Raw genomic sequence first — 17,490 nt, forward strand, 5'->3', positions numbered from 1 at the left:
ACCTCACAGCCTCTTTTCTATCTTCCTCCATTACTATCTTCTATTCATGAATTGTTAATTTTTAAGTCTTCATTTCTTAATTGCTTTTAAACATACAAGTATCTAATATTGCAATAATATTAACCCTTACTACAAATAAGAAATGTGCAGTTTCATAACGTAATAATACGCCGTTTCTTAGCAACTAGAAAGCATGTCATTTGCAAATCGCAGCAAACAAAAAACTATGTCCTGCCTGACAGTCTGTCGTTTAAGTATCTGGCCTTAGCGTTGCAAAATGATATGAAATGGAATGAGCATGTGAGGATTGTGGTAGGAAAGACGAATGATCGACTCCGGTTTGTTGAGAGGATTTTAGAAAAGTGTTGTTCATCTGCCAGTGTGGCCTGTTCTTGAGTGCTGCTCTAGTGTTCTGGTCCGTACCAAGTCGTATTAAAGGAAGGCATCGAAGCAATTCAGACATGGGCTGCTAGATTTGTTACTGGTAGGTTCGAAAAATTCGCGGGCGTTACGGAGATACTTCGGGAATTGAACTGGAAATTCCTGGAGGGAAGGTCACGTTCATTTCCGAGGAGTAGTGGTACAACATAAACGCCGCCACGTACCGTATGGTAGCCCTCGGAGTGTGTATTGTAACACTGAAGACGCAGTCGTACATTACGTCGGTTTGCCGAGTGTTGTCAATATTGTCACGTATATCCACAGTCAAGTATGCAGGGTTGGTGAACAGGCCAAATATCTCAAGAAATAAACGTCAAACGAAGAATCTACAAAGAACGAAACTTGCTAGCTTGAGGGGGGAAACCAGATGGCGCAATGATTGGCCCGCTAGATGGCGCTGCCATAGGTCAAACGGATATCAACTACGTTTTATTAAATAGGAACCCCAATTTTTTATTAAATATTCGTGTAGTACGTAAAGAAACATGAATGTTTTAGTTGGATCACTTTGTTTGCTTTGTGATAGATTCCGCTGTAATAGTCACAAACATATGGTTCACATTTTTAGATGAACAGTTGCTAACAGGTAGGTTTTTTAAATTAAAATACAGAATGTAGGTACGTTTGAACTTTTTATTTCGGTTGTTCCAATGTGGTACATGTACCTTTGTGAAATTATCATTTCTGAGAACGCATGCTGTTACAGTATGATTACCTGTAAATACGACATTAATGCAATATATGCTCAAAATGATGTCCGTCAACCTCAATGGATTTGGGAATACGTGTACCGACATTCCTCTCAACAGCCAGTAGTTCGCCTTACGTAATGTTCGCACATGCATTGACAATGCGGTGACCCATGTTGTCAGGCGTTGTCGGTGGATCACGAAAGCAAATAGCCTTCGACTTTCCAACAGAAAGAAATCCGGGGACGTCAGATCCGGTGAACGTGCGGGTCATGGTATGATACTTCGACAACCAATCCACCAGTCATGAAATATGCTATTCAATACCGCTTCAACCGCACGTGAGCTCTGTGCCGGCCATCCATCATATTGGAAGTACATCGCCAATCTGTCATGCAGTGAAACATTTTGTAGTAACATCGGTAGAACATTACGCAGGAAATGAGCATACATTGCTCCATTTAGATTGCCATCCCTAAAATGGGGGCCAATTAGCCTTCCTCCCATAATGCCGCACCATACATTATCCCGCCAAGGTCGCTAACGTTCCACTTGTCACAGCCATCGTGGACTTTCCGTAGCCCAGTATTGCATATTATGCAGGTTTACGTTCCCGCTGTTGGTCAATGACGCTTCGTCGCTAAATAGAACGCGTGCAAGAAATCTGTCATCGTCCCGTAATTTCTCTTGTGCCCAGTGGCAGAATTGTACACGACGTTCAAAGTCGTCGCCATGCAATTCCTGGTGCACAGAAATACGATATGGGTGCAATCGATGTTGATGTAGCATTCTCAACGCCGACGTTTTTGAAATTCCCGATTCTCGCGCAATTTGTCTGCTACTGATGTGCGGATTAGCAGCGACAGCAGCTAAAAGACATAATTGGGCATCATCATTTGTTGCAGGTCGTGGTTGACGTCTCACATGCGGCTGAACACTTCCTGTTTCCTTAAATAACGTATCTATCCGGCGAACGGTCCGGACACTTGGATGATGTCGTCCAGGATACCGAGCAGCATACATAGCACGCGCCCGTTGGGCATTTAGATCACAATAGCAATACATCAACACGATATCGACCTTTCCCGCAATTGGTAAACGGTCCATTTTATCACGGGTAATGTATCGCGAACCAAATACCCTCCGCACTGGCGGAATGTTAATTGATACCACGTAGTTATATGTTTGTGACTATTACAGCGCCATCTATCACAAAGCGAAATGATTGGTCCAACCAAATCATTCATATTTCTTTAAGTATTACACGAATATGTAAAAAAATGGGGATTCCAATTTAATAAAACGCAGTTTATATCCGTTGGACCTATGGCAGGGCCATCTAGCGGGTCAACCATAGCTCCATCTGGTTTCCCCCTTGAAGCTAGACGAGTTTCGTTCTTTGTAGTTTTTTCGTTTGACTTATATCGTGGGATATTTGGCCCGGTCACTATCAATGGACCGACCTGTATATCGATGGAGTCCTGTAATTTTTTATTATTATTATTCACCTTCATGTTTTCCAAGAGAATATGCGACGTTCTTGTTACTTTAATAAAAGTATGTTTTGTAGTTTACGATGTTATCCATGTGTAAGAGTACGCTCTGTTAGGAGCGAATTTGTTCGATTTTGTGACCAGCTAGGGAATAATATGAGCACACGAATTGCAAGATTGTTTTCTACGTAAGTGCCTGATGTTATCGCTGTTCAGCATTTATTCCTCCGTTAAACAAATTTTCCAGGTGATGAGATACATAATTCCCTTAAAACTATTGCGTATGAATGAGTGGCCGGCCGGAGTGGCCAAGCGGTTCTAGGCGCTACAGTCTGGAACCGTGCGACCGCTACGGTCGCAGGTTCGAATCCTGCCTCGGGCATGGATGTGTGTGATGTCCTTAGGTTAGTTACGTTTAAGTAGTTTTAAGTTCTAGGGGACTGATGACCACAGCAGTTAAGTCCCATAGTGCTCAGAGCCATTTGTTTTTGTATGAATGAGTGCACAAACATGCATGTATATGCAGGTATGTATTTAAATACACATACACGCACTTGCATAAAATACAGAAGATATGAAATATATTGAGATAAATCATTTCTTTTTTTTTAGCTTGCAGTACTAATTGTAGAAAATTTTGCACTTTCTTGTTTAATGTATTCTACTCTGCAATTTCGAAAAACCCTGCTACTCGACAAAAGTAGTAATATAGTAAGAAGTACCTTAGGGATTTAGAAACAAGTGAGAATGGCGAAAATAAATTCGATGTATGTGAAGGACTATTCTAACTTTGTGTCGCAATATTTGTATTGGAAGTTTCTAAAGTTCTCACTAAATACGCACCCAACGTCTGTTTTCGCTTTTTATCGTTTTCACGGATATTTAAGATTATATTTACGCTACAGAACAACATGGCTAGCGTATGGGCAAGGAAGAAAATGAACGTTTTCACAGAGGTGACGCTGCAATTTAACGCGTGTCCATTGCCGTCATTTTCGCGTGAGATACAACCGACAACAGCTGAAGAGTGGTGTAGTAGCAAAGTGCGATGGAAAACACGTTTCGTGTGATGCACCAGCTCGTTTCTAAGCGCGCGATAACCATGACAGGAACCATGTCTATCGTGTTTCCTAACGACAAACATACCATTCCTGAGGGAAACTTTAGGAAGATACAGATGGAAAAATGTGAGAAGTGAATGTATGGCAAGAACTTATTGTATTTCATTTACCACATTTCATTTTTTATGGTTTCCTGAGCGACAGTTGCTATATTGAAAATTACAGATGGTATTGCAAATGTCGTGGTGGACCTCGCTTATGACCTTTCTCGCAACATTTCGATATCGCACAGCAGCGTTCCCGTCGTGAGGAGTTTTGTGAGAGGTTCCACCCATTAACCGTCCATGTGCTGGGGTGCAAAGGTCATCCGGCGCCAGTTACAGCGCAGCAGACGCCCCTAGGCTGCTCGGCCTTTAAGGACCCACCGCTTCGGGCGCAGCGCCCCACCCAGGAACCCGGGCGTCGGAATTCTGCCATTTACACAGGCGCCGGCGGAACAGGCAGCAGCGTGCAGTTCCGGGGACGGTGGTGGAGTGTGGTATCCGCCACTGACACTGTGCCTCGCGGACCGGATGTTCCGGCCAGATGCCGCACCCTGTGTAATCCGGAGCTTCCGGGGGCCACTCTACAGTCAGCTCGTGGTGTCTGCGGAGCCAAACCTTCCTCGTATCCTTTCCCTTTCCCGCATCTGTCTCTCCTGTACCTTTTATACTTCACCACCCGCCATTAAAATTGCTACACCAAGAAGAAATGCAGATGATAAACGGGTATTCATTGGACAAATAATGTATACTATAGTTGACATGTGATTACATTTTCACGCAAATTGGGTGCATAGATCTTGAGAAATCAGTACCCTTAACAACCACATCTGGCCGTAATAACGCCCTTGATACGCCTGGGCATTGAGTCAAACAGAGCTTGGATGGCGTGTACAGGTACAGCTAACCATGCAGCTTCAACACAATACCACAGTTCATCAAGTGTAGTGACTGGCGATTTGTGACGAGCCAGTTGCTCGGCCACCATTGACCAGACGTTTTCAATTGGTGAAAGATCTGGAGAATGTCGAACATTTTCTTTATCCAGAAAGGCCCGTACAGGACCTGCAACATGCTGTCGTGCATTATCCTGCTGAAATGTAGGGTTTCGCAGGGATCGAATGAAGAATAGAGCTACGGGTCGTAACACATCTGAAATGTAACGTCCAGTGTTCAAAGTGTCGTCAATGCGCGCAAGGGGTGACCGAGACGTGTAACCAATGACACCCCATACCATCACGCCGGGTGATACACCAGTATGGCGATGACGAACACACGCTTCCAATGTGCGTTCGCCGCGATGTCGCCAAACACGGATGCGACCATCATGATGCTGTGAACAGAATCTGGTTTCATCAGCAAAAATGACGTTTTGCCATTCATGCATCCACGTTCGTCGTTGAGTACACCATCGCAGGCGCTCCTGTCTGTGATGCAGCGACAAGTGTAACCGCAGCCATGGCCTTCGAGCTGATAGTCCATGCTGATGCGAACGTCGTTGAACTGTTCATGGAGATGGTTGTTGTCTTGCAAACGTCCCCATCTGTTGACTCAGTGATCGAGACATGGCTGCACGATCCAATACAGCCATGCGGAAAAGATGTCTGTCATCTCGACTGCTAGTGAAACGAGACCGTTGGGATCCAGCACGGCGTTCCGTATTACTCTCCTGAACCCACCGATTCCATATTCTGCTAACAATCATTGGATCTCGACCAACGCGAGCAGCAATGTCGCGATACGATAAACCGCATACGCGATGGGCTGCAATCCGACCTTTATCAAAGTCGGAAACGTGATGGTACGCACTTCTCCTCTTTAAACGAGGCATCACAATAATGTTTTACCAGGCAACGGGGGTCAACTGCTGTTTGTGTATGAGAAATCCGTTGGAAACTTCCCTCAAGTCAGCACGTTGTAGGTGTCGCCACCGGGGCCAACCTTGTGTAAATGCTCTGAAAAGATAATCATTTGCATATCACAGCATCTTCTTCCTGTCAGTTAAATTTCGCGTCTGTAGCACGTCATCTTCATGCTGTATCAATTTCAATGGCCAGTAGGGTATTCTGCGAAGTACATGTACGTTATCAAACAAGAAGTGTCGATTGTTGAGATGTGGTAGTACACACCACAAAAAAGGCCTCCTTGTAGAGTTAATAAACATCCAAACAGTTGAAAAATGGAAGTTTATTTAAACCCCTTTACCACAGTTTCAACGTTTATAAAAACGTGTTCTACAAATGTAAATAGTGACAACCTGAACAAACTACCAGTGAAAATATGTTAAAATATATTTATAGATTTACAGTTTTATCTTGTTACGAATACAAACAATTATTAAAACTTACTGGTTTAAATGTTATGTCGGAGGTGAAATACCAAATTTCATCTCCATAATAACTAAACACGCTCAGCATCGGTTGTCATTTAGTTAAAAAATGGTTCAAATGTCTCTGAGCATTATGGGACTTAACTTAAGAGGTCATCAGTCCCCTAGAACTTAGAACTACTTAAGCCTAACTAACCTAAGGACATCAAACACATACATTCCCGAGGCAGGAATCGAACCTGCGACAGTAGCGGTCGCGCGGTTCCTGACTGTAGCGTCTAGAACCGCTCGGCCACCTCGGCCGGCTGTCATTTAGCAAAGCACAGATGGTGCACCAGCCTTACCTACGCAACATTCGGTCTAATGATAGTTTCCGGCAACAGAGGCCACTAGTTGTATGCGCGAAGAGGGTGCAAGGCAGTGAATGAACTTTGTCATGCTAAACTTGCTTAGAACGCTTCCTCGCACATACTACTAGTGCCCTTTTCTGGTAGAAGCTCTCCTTTGACCAAGCGTTGCGTACCGACGGTAGGGGCCTACCTGAATACTGGTGAGATGACAACTACCATTTTGTGCATGTTTTAATTGTTATGAGATGAAATTTTATATCTGATTGACACCTTTCGGCTATATTTTAACGAACTTCCGTCACAGCATATAGCCTCACCCAGTAAGTCTAAATAACTTCTGGTATTATATACAATGAAGCGGCAAAGAAATTGGTATAGGCATGCGTATTCAAATACAGAGATATGTAAACAGGCAGAATACGGCACTGCGTCAGCAACCCCTATATAAGAAAACAAATATCTGGTGCAGTTGTTGGATCCGTTACTGCTACTACAATGGGAGGTTAACTAGATTTCAGTTTGTTATAGTCGGCGCACGAGCGATGGGACGCAGAGTAACGAGGTAGCGATAAAGTGGGGCCTTTCCTGTACGACCATTTCACGAGTGTACCGTGAATATCAGGAATCCGGTAAAACATCAAATCGCCGAAATCGGCACGACCGGAGAAAGATCCTGCAATAACGGGGCCAACGACGACGGGGGAGAATCGTTCAACGTAACAGAAGTACGCCACTTCCGCAAACTGCTGCAGATTTCAATGCCGGGCGATCAACAAGTGTTTGCGTGCGAACAGTTCAACGAAACATCATCGAAAAAAAGGTTTGCGCCTTGTCTGGGTCCGTTAACATCGACATTGGACTATCGATGACTGGTAACATTTTGCCTGGTCGGACGAGACTCGTTTCAAATTGTATCAAGCGGATGAACGTGTACGGGTTTGGAGACAACCCAATGAATCCATGGAACCTGCTGGTTAGCAGAGGACTGTTCAAGCTGGTGTAGGGACTAATGGTGGGGGGCGGGGGGGGGGGGCGTGTGCACAGGGAGTGATATGGGACCCCTGATACATTTACATACGAGTCTGACAGATGGCACGTAAATAAGCATCCTGTCTGATCACCTCCCACCATTCATGTCCATTGTGCATTCCGACGAACTTGGGTAATTCCAGCAGGACAATGCAACACCCCACATGTCCACAATTTCTGCAGAGTCGCTTCCGGAACACTCTTTTGAGTTCAGAAACTTCCGCTGAGCACCAAACTCACCCGACATGAACATTACTGATGCCTTGGAACGCGCCGTTCAGAAGAGATCTCCATCGTCTCGTACTCTTAAGGATTTATGGACAGCCCTGTAGTATTGATGGTGTCAGTTCCCCACAGCACTACTTCAGACATTAGTCGAGTCCACTGCTCGTCGTGCTGCGGCAGTTCTATGTGGAGTCCTACACGTCTTTAAAACCATGGTAAAGGGCTTAGCAACTGATTAGCTTTCTACAAGATTTCATCCTACCGTTGCGGTTCCAGCCACGTACAAAATTAAAAAGAGAGTCCAATAAATATGAGCTTAACAGGTACGAGCACTTTTGGCCAGGTGTGGTTTAAATTCAAAGAAATAGTATCAACGGCGACTGAGAGGTATATACAGAATAAATTAGAATGGGATGGTAGTGAGCCCCCATGATGCTCAAAACAGGTCTGCACACGGTTACGGAAACAATGAAAAAGCATGCCGAACTTAAAGAACGTAGAACCTCCAAGGCTGACGATGTTTTACTGAAGTTAGCGAGTTGCCTTTATAGTTTCCACAAGGAAACTTGTGTCTCGAAATGTGTCAGAAAACTCCAAAGAAGCTCTGGTCCTTTGCAGAGTGCACCAGCGGCAAGATACAATCAGTACCTTCGTTGCTTGATAGTATTGGTAGTGTAACTGAAGACAGCGCTGCTAATGCTCAGTTCCGAAAGTCATTCACCAAGTGAGACAAAGAAAATATTCCAAAAGTCGAATGAAGAGCAACTGCCAACGAAATTAACTTAGACGTGGAGATCCTTGGCGTAGCGGAGCAGCTTAAATCACTTAATATCCTGGTCGAGACAGTAAACCAGTTAGGTTCATCTCGGAGTATGCTGACACTATACCTCCATATTAGCAATTGTGTACAACCGCTCGCTCTCGGAACGATCCATACCTAAGACTGGAAACTTGCACAGGTCACACCAATACCCTAAAAAACGAAATACAAATAATCCGATGAATTCCAGACCCGCATCACCAAAGTCTGTTGCAGTAGGATTCTGGAACGTATACTGTGTTCGAACATTATGAATTACCTGGAAGATAATGATTTGTTGACAAATAGTCGACATGGCTTCAGAAAATAAAGTTCTTGACCAACACAACCAGCTCTACGTTTACATGAATTAATGAGTGCTATCCACAGGGGAGCTCATATTGACCTATCGTTTCGACAAGTCATCTGTATGACGCGAAAACTGTCAAATGACTCTAAATAATGAAAAGTGTAAAGTCAATCCACGTGAGAACAAAAAGGAATCAGCTGAATTTCGGTTACACAATAAGTCACACAAATGTAAAGGCTGCAAATTGACTTAAATATTTAGGTATTACAGAAAATGCAAAAGGTCTACCAAGGAGACTGTCTGTACCATGCATGAACGTCCTCCTCTGGTGTATTGCTGTGCTGTGTTCGGTGTGCATCGGACAGCATTCGCGGAACAGTTAGACAAAGTTGAAAGAAAGACAGCGCGTTAAATATTATCGCGAAACACAGGAGATGGTGTCACGGATATCGCTTCATGAAATTCCTCTCACCAACTTTCTCCTCCGAATGCGGAAATATTTTGTTTTGCCGACCACCTGCATAGGGAGAAATGATCATTGTCATAAAATAAGAGATATCAGAGCACGGATGGTGAGATTTAACTGTTAGTTTTTCCTAAACGCTGTTCGAGAGTGGAACGATAGAGAAATAGCTTGAAAGTGTAGTCAAGTAGATGTAGGTGTAGGTGTATAAGAGATATGTTTCTCAGTACAGAAGATGGACAACTGCTCGTAGCTCTTAAGGTATGCATTTTAGAGCCCAAGTTAATTGTAATTTTTTTCTTGTTCTGGTGGGTACTATCACCTCTCATAATATTCAACACAATTTTTTTGTAACGCACTTTATAAGAGACTGCACAGGCATCTAAGACAAAATCACATGGTACATAACGTACTTAAAGAAAGAATAAAAGTCAAAACCAAATGGACTGACCGCAACTAACTCGCTGACAAATTATCTGCGTCATTACATGAAGAGAACATTCCTTCCACAGAACAACATAGAACCCAACGCAAACCGTGACTCTGACTACACCATGTAAACCTTCTGAAAAATAACAGCGCCAACACTCAAGCACACGTGTACGTAACAGACATGCGTCTAATAGGTCGTGGCACTCCTTTATCCGCTAGGCTACGTTACGATTTTAAAAAGTAAACGTAAGTCATGACTCATCGCTGTAACCGCATACTCATGTGTGTAGTGTAAATAACACAGAATGAAGTTACAAGCACAAATACACGACTAATGGACAAACAAAAATTAACAGTAACACAATAATAACATATACATTGTTAAAATCGACGGCATTTTGTGGGATGGATGGGAATTTGGGAAATCAACATCACTACGAAGTACGCCCATATTTGGATAAGACTTTACAAACCGAATATCTCAGAGCTCTTTGTTTCATACCTAGGTCTGAACTTTTTCCTATACTATTCCATTTTCATTTCCCCTTCCCGAATAATTTACCTTTAACACCATTCAATTCCCTTAACTAATTTACAACGTATAAATCACTCAGATTTTTCATCATTCTTTGTTCATACTTCATTTGCTGTCTGTAACGCAGAACAAATTGTCTTAATATTATGTAATAATTATAAATGCACGGTAAATATATAATACTAGGTAGCAGACGCTGTAATCGATATAAATGATTCTACTTCGACGTCGAGCTGTAGATAGGATATTGCGTGTATTGTCTCCAGAATCTCTTGTCACAGTCTTGCGCAACCAGCCGTCTGAATGGCCGTACAGTACGTTGCATTGGTAGTCGCATACCTGATACCCGAACTTTTCAAATGGAAGTTAAAGAAAGGCGTGTGATATCGTTACTTCTTTACTGGAACAGGCTGTTGGAGTAAAATTGTTTTAATCATAAACAAAGGCGTTAAAATTTGATAATTTCAGATACACATTTCTTGGACTCATCAGCTGTTACGTGCAGTTGTCGAAGTAATACTGAAATTTTATATTTTCTAAGCAAAGTCTGATGTAAAATGCTTCCTCTTATCATATCTCGGATTTTTCTTTCTTTCGTTACAATACCTTGTTTACATTCGTTGCTGTGAAACTTATTATGGTTTAAGGGAGCACAGTTCAACCCTTACATCGATCAATCTTCCCTAGGGGGAGTTGTGGAACAGAATTTTTAATACCCGTTTTGTAACCGGTCTACACTTCCCTCTCTCTCTTCTGTGTTTCTGATTGTTTGTTTGTGTGTGTGTGTGTGTGTGTGTGTGTGTGTGTGTGTATCTGTCTATTTGTACAATGTATCACGAGTATCGTCTTGAAATTTCGTGTCATGAGACTAGTGCTTAGTCTGGGCGCCGAGTTGCAGAATTGGAGACGCACTGCGTCCTCTCGGAAGTAACTCAGGACCTGCTGGATCTACAAGACCTCCATAGGTGTCGACGTTAGGAAATCAGTTCTGAGTGGAGAACTATTTCTGGACAACTAATATTGCCACCAAAGTTGATGTTACTAGAACCACTGATTTAGGCTTCACATTGCTGTGTCTGTTAACCATTTCGTCCCTGGTATAGCCTACCCGGGGTCTCTTCTAAGAGTCGTCAGGGGCCTTTTATACAACATTACAACAGATAGCTGCAGTTTAGCTCTACCAGTGTGTAGCTGGAGTGTACTCAAACGAATAATGCTCGTCGCCTCCTTCATGCGACAGTAAACGTCACTTTGTTTCCCGTTACATACTAGTCTGGTGCGCTGTTGGTTCTACCGTGTAGTGCGCTATTGGTGTTTGTATCAACAGGGACTGTAAAACACGAAGAGTAACCAGCATTCCAGCAGCGAGTGCGCAGCGCTGCAGCAGTGCGGTAGCAGTCATGACGCGCCGCGGAGGTGCTGTCTCTGCTGATTATTCATGTTTTCACTGTGGCTGTCAGGAGTTTCCAAGCTGCTTTTCGCAGTGATGCAGTAGGAACATCGCTGTAGTTTCATAAAAATACAGGGCTATTACAAATGATTGAAGCGATTTCATAAATTCACTGTAGCTCCATTCATTGACATATGGTCACGACACACTACAGATACGCACTTCAGGTTTCTGCCGACAGAGCGCTCGAGAGCGCAGTGAGACAAAATGGCGACAGGGACCGAGAAAGCGTATGTCGTGCTTGAAATGCACTCACATCAGTCAGTCATAACAGTGCAACAACACTTCAGGACGAAGTTCAACAAAGATCCACCAACTGCTAACTCCATTCGGCGATGGTATGCGCAGTTTAAAGCTTCTGGATGCCTCTGTAAGGGGAAATCAACGGGTCGGCCTGCAGTGAGCGAAGAAACGGTTGAACGCGTGCGGGCAAGTTTCAGGCGTAGCCGCGGAAGTCGACGAATAAAGCAAGCAGGGAGCTAAACGTACCACAGCCGACGGTTTGGAAAATCTTACGGAAAAGGCTAAAGCAGAAGCATTCCTTAAACAGGAGATTGGAAAGCCGATGGATCGGTCGTGGTGGAGATCATGATCAGCAATTCATGTCATGGCCTCCACGCTCTCCCGACTTAACCCCATGCGATATCTTTCTGTGGGGTCATGTGAAAGATTCAGTGTTTAAACCTCCTCTACCAAGAAACGTGCCAGAACTGCGAGCTCGCATCAACGATGCTTTCGAACTCATTGATGCGGACATGCTGCGCCGAGTGTAGGAGGAACTTGATTATCGGCTTGATGTCTCCCGAATCACTAAAGGGGCACATATCGAACATTTGTGAATGCCTAAAAAAACTTTTTGAGTTTTTGTATGTGTGTGCAAAGCATTGTGAAAATATCTCAAATAAGAAAGTTATTGTAGAGCTGTGAAATCGCTTCAATCATTTGTAATAACCCTGTAGTAATTTTATTTCTTTCCTTTTTGTGTAAAGGACAAAACCGTTAACTAGCAGTGATATTTAGCATGCTGGAAAGTAACGGTTGTTACTTTGACTTGTAGGTAGATGGCAGTCATATCGCACTGCGTGACTCATTTCTCATTATTCAGTAACGAACATTTTCAAGGTTAGTTTCGTCGGATGTAGATCGTTTTTAATTGTTGTTTATCTTGCGTGATTTTTGTTTCTTTGTTAGCAGAGACCAATTTTTAATCGTAAGTACAAAATCTGATAGTACAAAAGTGTCATGCATTTCTAAAGACATAAATACAGGGAGTATGACGACAGTTACTTGAAATCCAGATTTCATATATGTCTACGGTCATCTATATCGATACACTTCAAACGTCTGTGAAACGCATGACTAAAAATATTACCTAATGCACAAGCTATTATGGCTTCTTACCGTTCCATTCGCGTATGGAGCACGGGAAGAGAGTTTTGTTACAATGCCCCTGCGTGTGATACAGTCTGAGTTTGGCCTCAAGATTTCAAAGTTAGCAACATGTCAAGGGTGGTAATACTATGTATATGCGTGGAGTCATTGTTTAAAATTGGACGGCTGGCGTTTTCAGGACAGTTTACATCTGCGTTCAGGAGTCTCCCAGTTCAGTTCTTTCAGCATATCTGAACACACTCCAGCATGTCAAACAAACCTGCCACTATTGGTATTGTTCTTCTGTGTATATGTTCTACGTATATCAAAAAAACTTTTTCATCACCCTGGTTCGCAGAACTCTGATTAAAGACTTTGACTATGGGTACTGTATCACACACACAATCCCTTTGACTGTTCAGCGATTACACTAAAGCTGCCCTGAGATGGAAACAACCATGCATGAGCAGCTCCTATTAGACGGAGTGGGTCCGATAGCCGATCAGTTCCAGACGTTCCACCGGGAAGGAGGTACACGGCTTGTGTTGTCTGTAGTTTAACCATGCCTACAATCTCAATACCACGGTTCGATCTCGTCCGCATTGTTACTTTGTGCCAGGAAGGGCTCTCAACAAGGGAAGTGTCCGAGCGTCTAGGACTGAACCATAGCGATGTTGTTCGTACATGGAGGAGATACAGAGAGACAGTAACTGTAGATGACATCCATCGCTCACGCTGCCCATTGGATATTACTGCAGTGGATAACCGCTACTAACAATTATGTATCGGAGGAGCCCTGACAGCAACGCCACCATGTTGAATAATGCTATTCGTGCAGCCACAGGACGTCGTGTTACGGCTCAAACCATGCGCAGTGGGCTGCATGATGCCTAACTTAACTCCCGACGTCCATCTTTGCATCCACGACATCATGCAGCGCGGTACAGATGGGCCCAGCAACATGCCGAATGGACCGCGCAGTATTGGTATCACGTTCTCTTCACCCATGAGCGCCGCATATGCCTTGAACGAAACAATCGTCGGAGACGTGTTTCGAGGCAACCCGGTCAGGATGAACATCTTGGACACACTGTCCAGTGACTGCAGCAAAGTGGAGGCTCCCTGCTGTTTGGGGTGGCATTATGTGGGGCCGACCTACGTCGGTGGTGGTCATGGAAGGGCCGTAACGGTTGTACGATACGTGAATGCCATCCTCCGACCGTTAGTGCAACAGTATCGGCAGCATATGGAGATAATTTGCACCCCCATCGTGCACATCTTGTGTATGACTTCCTTCAGGATAACGACATCGCTCGACTAGAGTGAACAGCATGTTCTCCAGACATGAACCCTATCAAACTTGCCTGGGATAGGTTGAAATGGGCTGTTTATGGACGACGTGATCACCAACCACTCCAAGGGGCCTACATCGGGTCGCCGTTGAGGAGTGGGACAATCTGGACCAATAGTGCATTGTTGAACTTGTGTGTAGCATGCCACTACGAATAAGGCATGCATCAATGCAAAAGGACGTGCTACTCGGTATTAGAGGTACCGGTGTGTACGGCAGTCTGGACAACCACCTCTGTGTGTCCCGCTTTATGGTGGTACAACATGCAATGTGTGGTTTTCATGAGAAATAAAAAGGGCTGAAATTATGTTTATGTTGATCTTTGTTCCAATTGTCTGTACTGGTTCCGTAACGCTCGGAACCGAGGTGATACTAAACTTCTTTTGATGTGTGTATATTCCCCGTGAGTACTTTCTAATTCGAGTCTCACACACTGCGGCAATATTCTACAATGGGTCTCGCGAGAGATTTATGAGCAATCTCCTATGTAGTAGACTGATTACATTTATCTAGTATTCTATCGATAAAACAAAGTCTGCTGGTTGTTTTACCACGATTTGAAGTATGTGATCTTCACACATCTTGTTACTACACCGTGTTAGACCGAGCTATTTGTATAAGTTTACCGATTACAGTTGGGGCTCGTTGATGTTATACTCACAGAATACTACTCTTGTTCGTTTTGAGAAGTGCACAATTTTACACTTCCGACCACATAAAGCAAGATGCCCATCTTTGCACCTCTTTAAAATCTTATCAAGATCTGACAGAATATTTGTGCAGTTTCTTTCAGACTTTGCTTCATCTGCGGAAAGTCATAAGTTACGATAAATATTGTCCGCAAGGTCGTTAATATACGTGAACAACAAGAGATCCGCACATTTTCCTGGAATATACAAAGAGTTACCTATACGTCTGTCGATGACTTTCCATCCGAGAAAACTTGCTGCGTCCTTCCTGTTTGATACCCCGTACGATCGCACTTTTCATAATAAGCGTAGGTGTGGTACTGCTACGGTTTAGAAATCGAGAAGTACTACATCTACATGACTGCCTTGACCCATAGATATAGAATGTCAAGTGAGAAAATTACGTGTCGGGTTTCAGATGATCGATGTTTTCGAAATTCGAGCACTTTGGCATGGAGAAAGTTACTCTTTTCGAGACACCTCGTTACATTTTGGCTGGGAATATGTTTTATGTGTACTAGTGTTTTAAATGATGAACGACTACAGTGTGTCATTTGTTACAAAGTCCTGTCTACTGAAAGCATGTTTTCTAGCAAAATTAAACGTAAATTGGAATTAAATCATGGTAGCCTGAAATACGAACAACAAGAATGCACGTTGAAAGATACGACAGAACAAAAAGAGTACTTCACTAAACAAGCCACGACTCCTACAAAGGCCCTTCTGTCGTCTTGCAAAGTTACCTACCGCTTAGCAAACAGCAAGGAAGCGCACCCAATATCACAGTCTTTGTTTTGCCAGTTTCTGTACTTTCAACATTGCAGCACAGTCCGCAGTCGTGATAATCTAATATATAAGAAACTAGAAGCCTCGACTGCGGTAGTGAAACCAACCTTTACCTAGGTTCCAGCCCTAATAATTGAGCCTTCTTCAGAAGATATACATGAATCTATAATTTGTCTAAGAGGGCATGGGGTATAAATAAAACTAAAACAACCTGAATAGGTGTAGTCACATTTTAAAGTTAAGTCTTGGTGTTGACGTAGTACTGATGTAACGCATTTTTAAAACGTGACTATGCCTATTCAGGCTGTTTTAGTTTTATTTATAGACCATGCCCTCTTAGACAAATTATAAACTCAGATATATCTTCTGAAGAAGGCTCAATTATTTGAGCAGAAAACTAGGTAAAGGTTGGTTTCACTACCGCAATCGAGGCTGATAGTTTCTTATATATTTCCAGTTTCTCTTGACGTGGTATCTACCATAGGATAGGTGAACCAACTGCCAAGCAAATGGAAAGTGTGCCTTTGTCACACAACAGCATTAGTTGGCGATTACATCATATGACTGACGATATTATCGATCAGCTGGTGGAAAAACTCAACGGTTATAGTGATTTCTCTATTCAGATAGGTCAAGCTACGTAGAACGACAATGATGCGCATCTGACTTGGTACGTAAGATTTATACATAATAAGAAATTTTATGAAGTTGTTCTTTTGGCAGCAAAGTGCGTCTTGGATCAAAAGAAACACATCTCTTTGAAAAACTACACTCTTTTACGGAAGAAAACAACATTAATGGGGAAAACTGTGTAGGGATGTGTAGCGATGGAGTTCATAGTGTGTCATGCTCTTATTGTGTTGCATTAAAAGCTCTGATCCGTAAAAGAGATTCCTGGAGCTGTTTGGACACATTGTTTCATTCACCTAGAAGCTGGGGAATCAAAAAGCATGTGCCCTGTCTTTCATGATCGCAGTACACGTCATTAGAAGCCAGCCACTGAAGTCGAGACGATATCGACAATTAATATCCGTTGATAAGGGGCTGAGCCCAATTCCATTAAGCCTCAAATTGATCAAATGGCTCTAAGCACCGTGGGACTTAACATCTCAGGTCATCAGTACCCTAGAATTAGAATTACCTAAACCTAACTAACTTAGGGACATCACACACATCCATGCCCGAGGAACGATTCAAACCTGCGATCGTAGCAGCAGCGCGGTTCCGGACTGAACCGCCTAGAACCACTCGGCCACAGTAGCCGACCACTTAGTCTCATTGACGGGAATATTTTGAAAAGCGTTAATTAACACTGGACTGAACTTTCCTCTTTCCGTGCTCGGTTGAAATTTTTGAGCTCTGGGAAGTTCACAGACAGTACATTGTTTTCAAGCTGCTATATTGTTGTGACTTCATTGAAAAATCCAATTGACTGAATGTATTCCTTCAAGGTAATGACACTACCATCCTGCAACAGTCAGAAAAATTTCAGTCTTCCGAGAGAAACGCTATCGCGGAAGATCAATTTGAGTATTAAACTTATAAATTACGCTTTCACTGCTGTTCAGGCGGCTGTAGGAGACAATGACTTTCAGCTGAGCGAAGAATCGAAGACTGTGTTCATGGATCATTTAACAGAACGCAGT

The sequence above is a fragment of the Schistocerca americana genome, chromosome 8 (assembly GCF_021461395.2).
Source record: "Schistocerca americana isolate TAMUIC-IGC-003095 chromosome 8, iqSchAmer2.1, whole genome shotgun sequence".
Lineage (NCBI taxonomy): Eukaryota > Metazoa > Arthropoda > Insecta > Orthoptera > Acrididae > Schistocerca > Schistocerca americana.